This window comes from Symsagittifera roscoffensis, chromosome 6, assembly GCF_963678635.1.
Source record: "Symsagittifera roscoffensis chromosome 6, txSymRosc1.1, whole genome shotgun sequence".
Taxonomy (NCBI): Eukaryota; Metazoa; Xenacoelomorpha; order Acoela; family Convolutidae; genus Symsagittifera; species Symsagittifera roscoffensis.
In genome coordinates, this window is record NC_087067.1 from 1,666,269 (window position 1) to 1,673,695 (window position 7,427).

A 7,427-nucleotide genomic window follows, 5' to 3' on the forward strand; every position below is an offset into this window, starting at 1 on the left:
CAGGGTGGAATACATCCAACTGACCATCCCATCAGTCATCCAATCATCCAGCAATCTTCACATTCTTCTACTAAGGCATCCAGTCATCAAACCATTTATCCCTCTATCGAACCATCCATCTAGCAATCTAAGCCACCAGCCATCCACTCGTTCTTCCAAACACCCATCAAAACATCAATTTATTCAACCAATCATCATCCGCTCAACCATCTAACCAGCAATATAACAAGCCATTCCTGCAACCATCCATCCCTCAAACCATCTCTTCATTCATTTAACCATTAAACTATTTAGCCATCCATGCACCCAACCATTAATTCGTATATTCATCGAATCATTTGTCAAACTATCTGGCTATTCATCCAGCCAATCATCTACACAATCATCCATCAAACCGTTCTTCCATCCATCAATCAAGCCATTCATCATTTGTTCATGTATCCAACCAGCAATTTATCAAGCAATCTATCCAACCATCCATCCCTCAAGCACACCATCTATTCTTCCAACTATCAATCTAGCTATCTACGCATCCAATCTAGCTATCTATGCATCTATCTAGCCATCTATGCATCCAATCAGCAACCTATCCATCATACCGTTCAGACATATATACAACCATCCATCCAGCCTGCTATCGATACAACCATCCTTCATCCGTTCTTCCAACCATTCATCGACCCATCTTTCCATCCCTCGAACAATCTTCCTGTTTTTTCAAGCAATTATCCAACCGTTTATCCACCCATCCCTTCAGCCAGCCATCCATTCATCAAGCTATCCGTCAATCCAACCAGTCATCTTCAAGCCATGTTTCATTCGTTCAACAATTTATCTTTTCAGTCAACCAGTCAGCCATTTTTTCACCCAACCGCCCAAACGTTGCGCCATCCATTATTTATCCTTCAAACGAGGAAATCATCTTGCCAAGTATTTATCTAGCCACCCGTCGTCTACCCCTCTATTAACTAACCAGCCATGTTTCGATTTAGGTTACAAGTCATCCATTCATCCAGCCATCTCACCATCCATCCATCAAGTCATGAAACCATCTAGTCGTCTATCCAACCATTCATTTTTAAGCTATCCGTTCATATTTTCTTCCATCAAACCATCATTCATTCATCAGTTCTTCGAGTCATCAGCTCGTCCATCCGTCCACCAGCATTCTGTCACTCCATCCTTTCGACCATTCAACCATCCGTTTGTACAGCCAACCACCCAGCCAATCATCTAGCCATCTGTCCATCCATCCATCGATACAGCCATCTGTCTAGCCATCCACCATCCGTCCATCCATACAACTAACAACTCTTCCAGCCATCCATCGACCATCAATACAACCAGCCTGCTCTCCATCCATTCATCTATCCCCATGTCATCCGCTTACAAAAATTGCTTTAATTTTTCAGGAGCAAGTTTAGCTGGATAGAGTCACTAGTTTTTTTATTCTCAAAAAAGCACTAAAACAAATTTCAACTTTTTTTTGCTGGAGTAAAACTAAACTTTCATGGAATAAAAATAGGTTCAAAGTAATCTCCTATCATAAGCCTTCTTCATTCGCTCGAAGTCAGAATTGAAATAAAGGATTGCAAAATGATTTTTCTCGACACTGTGAAATTTTTTGAAAATACGACGTAAAATGTTTCTATGTGATATCACTCGACGTTTTCCGATGATTTATTTGGCCTACTTGAGTTTGCGAGGAGAAAAATTCAAAAAAAAAAGAAAACACGCCCAATGACAAATTCCCTCCCCATGTTCAGTGGCCGGAACTATAACTGTTAAAATGGATCTATTTTACTTTATATTTGGTAGCACTATATGTGCACTTCGTGAACAACATCGGTCTTACTTTTGGCCCTGCTTCAAAATAAAAGTTGTTACCAATAAACAACCTTGAAAATATTTTTTTGGTACTAAAATAGATGCTACTGAATTAACCGATTCTTAATTTTTCCATGTTGTGCGATTCAAAAGCCGCCTCTGATTTTAGTCAATTTCCTACTACTTTTGTTAAAAGAACCTTGTTTTCTATCGGAAATGAACATAAATAAAAACAGAACCATTTTTTCGTGTCTCTACTTTTCTAGGTGTTTTGCTTACTATTTAGATAAAGCCCGGATTTCATTATCTGATAGATTAAATGAAAGTCAGAATGCGCTATGGAAGCAATGTTTTCACTTGCGAGAGCAAGTGAATTGTAATCGGGAACTAGGTTTTCTCCCGTAAAAAAATTTTTCTTACAAATTCTACCGACATGCTCTATTGTGACATGCTCAATTTTGTTGAAAACTCAAATGAAATTAGTTCTTAGATCAAAACTCAAATGAAATTAGTTCTTAGATCGTTTTTTTTTGCTTTTCGTTCTAACTTCTGTTGGCTAGTTTTTAGCTTTTCCCAAATGCAATTTATGTTAGCTGTTAGGCTTTTTAAGCGGATCTTTTCCAAAGCAGCAGTTTTTTGTTTTTTGGTTTTAAGTTTTTGATATACTTGAAAGAAAGTTGCTTTGTAGTTTGTAATTTTATCAATTCTGGTTTTTAATAATTGTATAGTTTTTTTTTCAAAACCGGCTCAGCGTATGTTATATCGGCTTAGGCAATTTATTTTGCGCAATTTCCAGCAAGAGTTGTTTTCAATGCTTTTGCTTGTTTCAGGAGAGACGAGTCGTATAAATTTTTCTTTAAAAAGTTTCATATTCTTTTAATCTACTGCTTTGTCGTTTTCGGCTCAACGAAGGTCAATCCAAGTTTTTTTTGCCTTAGTTGCCGCTCGGTCATTGACTCTCAATGATCATTTATGCTGTAATGAACATCGTCCCAGTTTATAAACATTTTTGCCGCTCATTCCTTGATCATCAATGCTTGTTAAGGCTGCTGGACGGAGGTATGAAACTTTTGTAGATCGCTTTTTCGATTTTTTTCAAGTTATTTTTCCAGCTTTATTTTTTGAAAAAAGAAGACTTCCTTCTTTTTTTCAATACGTTTTTTTTTCAATATGTTGTTCTCAAAATGTTTTTCAATCGCGAGTGTTGTGAAGCTCCGCTTTGCATTCGGGGTTAACTGAACGCAACGTTATCACTTTGTAGAGCGCAATGCTTGAAAAATATTTATAGGCTCAACGTTTAAGAGAATGCCAAGAATATTATTGTAGATTTCGAAGTTTCATCGCTCGATTGGGTTGCTTGAACAACTTTAACTTATCGCAAATCAATCCAGACTATGAAAGAACTATAAAAATCTCGGAAAATTTTTCGCTTTACCTACCCTCTTACCCTTTTTTGATAAGCAATTCAATTGAAACTTATCAAAATTTCATTGGCTCAAAAGCTTGCTGAGAAAAATTTCAGCTGTTTGCGAGTCTGTTTGCTCTACAAATTAATTGAAACTTTCCGAAGTTTCGTCATTTGTTCACCTTGCTTAGAAAGACTTGAACATTTCGCGTGCCGCTTTTCACTAAATACTCGGAAACTCGTCAACAATCATCGCCTAAATAACTTGTCTAGAAAAGTTAGATTTGCTCAATAAAATTACTTCAGAGTTATTTTGTTTAAGCAGCGCGTTTAGAAAACTGTTCGGGAACCGACTTGTCTCATGAAATAATTGAAGTTTTTTGAAGTTTGCTTTGAAAAAGTTTAGTATAACTTATAACTTGAAAGTTTCTCTTTTCATTAGCTTACTTCGAGAAATTTAATCTACTCGTGAACTGTTCTGTTTTGTGAAGTGACCTGACAATTTCGAAACTTCATCGCCTGAACGTATCGCTTCGAGCAATCTAAACTTTTTTGCTAACTGAATCGGTCCATGAATTTACACGAATTGTTGCAGCGTTTCATGACTTGATTAGCTTGCTTTGGAAAACCTAAAAATTCTCCAACCAATTGGCTTATTGAAAAAATATGTTTAATAACTTTTTGGGTTGCCTACAAAGCTTCTCTTTTTAGCGAACCGATTCGTTTTATGGATGAAAAAGAAATATTTCATTGCTTCAACTAAAAGTGCTTCAATCGCTTGAATAGCTGCTTTAGAAAAAACTTAAACTGTCTGCGCACCGATTTGTTCTGATAAAAAGATTGACACATTTGAATTTTTCAGCAGATTTGACATATCTTAAAGCTGAGTGGCTTGCTCAAACACGTTTTAATTGCTGGCTGAAAAAAATTTTTTGAATCGATTCACGCCATGGTCCCAAATTTTACAAGTTTCATCGCTTAAATATTTTTTCAGTTTCATCGCTTGCTGGGGAAGTTTTAATTTCATGCGAATCAGTTTTTTACAAATTAACCTGATTATTTCAAAAGTTTCATTGCTGAAATTGTTTGCTTAGAAAATAATCTTTTTTTTTACGAATCGTTATATTTTATGAACTCGCATAAAAAATTCAAAACTTTATGTAATTGAATGGTTTGCTCAGAAAAGATTTTAAACCTAGTTGAAGCTGGAACACTTTGAAGTATTTCCAAGTTTACTCAGCCTGAATTAATAGCTTGTCTCGAAAAACTTTTTAAAATGCGCAAACTGATTTACGATATGGAATAACTCAAATTATTCAAGTTTTTTGCTTGGATAGCTTCCTGCTTGTTAAATAAAGTCACCTTGTTGCTAGCCGATAGATTATTGGAGAGGAAGTTGATAGTTATTTGTTCATACGTTTCAAGGGAGTTATTCTGAAACTAGTGTTAAGTTTTCACAATTGAATTACACCATTAACACTATTCAGCAGCCTCTTATAGTAAAAGTTGTGAGAAGACTTGAGTTTTTGACCAGAACACGACTATTTAATTTTCAGCTTCTTTATTATCGCATGCTGCTAAAATTCTAATCTCTGCTTAGCCTGGTTGACAAGTTTTTTTAATTCCCAATTATTTTCTCATACACTTCGAAGTGTTAAGAGTTTGTTTGACAAAAAATAATGATAAAAAATAAGTTTACCATGCTTTAGAAATGTACTAGTATTGTTTTTTGGGCATTTTGGACATGTACTACTATGTACTACTATTTTCGGGCATTTTTTGGACATCCAAACACCCGAAAAATCAAAAAATGTTGCAAACATTATAAAAACCGCTTTAAAAGGCAATTATTCCACATTTGTTCAAAAAGAAGGGCAAAAATCCAAATTGTACCGCTCGCTTAAAAATGCTGTAGTTGCTAAGTTAAAGCGGATTACAGCAGTCGTGTCACCGTTTTGCGAGCTTGCTGACAGAAGGTAGGACTCGATAGGAAAATTAGAGCCGGTTATCGCCGCGAAGTAGCGACACACGCGTAGCACGCCCACCATCAATCTTAAGCCGAGAGTCGGCTAAATTGGAGTTGGATAACTGAACTATGGATCCTTTTTCAAATTTCAACGTCATATTGTTACATATTTGTTGTATAAGCTCAGATAATTGATATAGCTATTTCTTAAAAAATCGGATGTTTGCCCTGGACCCTGTTTTTTACTGCTTTGAGTTGCATCACTAACGTTTTTTATTTATATAAAAATTTTTGTGACTAACTTTTTTGTTAACCTGGGGAAGTAAAAGAGCAAGTTGCAAAGTACTAGCTGTTTTAAGGTCATATCAGAATTTTGAATGTTATCGAAAGTTATTTTTTATCAGACTTTTACTATTGGAACCATTGTCCAAATTTGTATGACCATTTTTATTGTAAATTAATATAGTATGCTTTCTTCGTGATATCTCTCGCAGCGGTTGCTGTATTCCATGCAATGGTAGGTATATTACACAATTTTTATACAAAATTTATACAAAAATTTGTGGTTATGTTTTCATGCATTTTTGTTCCGACCATTGAACATGGGTAAGAACTATGTACTTGGCTATGTTTTAATTTTTTTCTTTTTTTGCCCACGCAATAAAACCACAAATAATCAATGGACAGGGTTGAATGATATATCATATTAAAGCTCATTTAGTCGCAATTGGAACGCTATTAAAAAAAAGTTCAAAAAAATTTCCCAGTGTCGAGAACACCGATTTGAAATTTTTGATTTTTCATATTTTTCCGAGCATCGAAAATCGGATTCGTATTTTGTATATAAAGTTTTACAACTAGATAAAATTATCTTCTTTGAGCATTAACAATCAACAATAACGCTTTGGAATCTTTCGTTCATACACTAAACATGCTGATGCCTTTTAGGTATTCTCCCCAGCCGAATTGAATTGTTGATGTGCATTTTCATACAATGTTTATAAGTTGCTGGCTTGAAAAATAAAAATTCATACTCTTTTCAGTTTCATATTTAGTCGTTAACTAAGAGGCGCGTATCATTTTGGTTTTCTCCTTGTTGTAAAACTAGTCGCTATTTTAAAAATATAGCTACCCAACCATAACATGTAACTGTGATCCACACATGCTGAATTTGCTATTTTAGTAGTAATATCAGATCCACATGCGTTTCAGCTGTTTGATTTGCGGCTGATAAGTCGATTCTCATTTTTCTGTGTCTATTTTTGCTTAGCCGTTTCGTCTTCACTATCGCTCACTTTTGTCTGTCTAATTTGTGACTGTTTACTTGTGTTTGTGTTTGCGTCTTTCAGCTGCCAGAAAATGTCGGCTAGGTGCTAAGTCCGTGGCCACATTTGGCAACCAACTGCCTCCACCTCCAAAAACCCAACTAATCTCTCACTTCGCTCCTCTTTCATCTACCCTCCGGGGATCTCGCGGTGGCCGGCGACTGGGCGAAATTGAGATGACCCAGAAAGGGTTCAGCAGCACCTGGACAGCCTCTTTGCTCTTTCCACCTGGTCTAGTCTGGCCCGGTCGGGGGTAGATCACAACCAGAACCCCTAAGAGGACTGCCTAAGAGGCGACCCCGATTGCCCAGTTTGAGAATAGTCCCTTCCGGCTTCCATTTTCATTTTTCTGGACTTCAGGCTGTCTGCCAGTTGTGTTCATGCAGATATTTGAAGATTTAAAATAATAAATACAAAAATGCACCAATCGGTATAATGTCAAATACATAAAATGATTCAGTTATTTTTTTGCGATAATGAATACAACTCTAAGCTTAAAATTTTTCGTCAAAGGAATCTAGTATCAATTGCTATGAGCGACATTTCGAGAGTTTTTCGATTGTTTTTTAAATCAAAAGCATCTTAAACTCTGATCAGTATGTCATACCGCTAAGTCGGTTATTTTATATTGTTTTTCTGCCAACCTTCTTGCTCTTAGGATTTTTAAAAATAAAGTCAAACTCCAATTTATTATTCTGTTGCTTACTGTCACAAAGTATTAATGCCCTCGAATACAGTTGGTAAAGTTTCTCCAATTTTTGTCAGAAAAACCGGCAGTAAAAAGCGCAATGGAAATCAATTTAGTGTATTTCTTTGGGCGTAATGGTGAAAGAACTAATAAAATAAGCTTTTGCTGAGTTATAACTTTTACAGCTTGAAACAGTTTTCAAGCAGTTTATAAAAA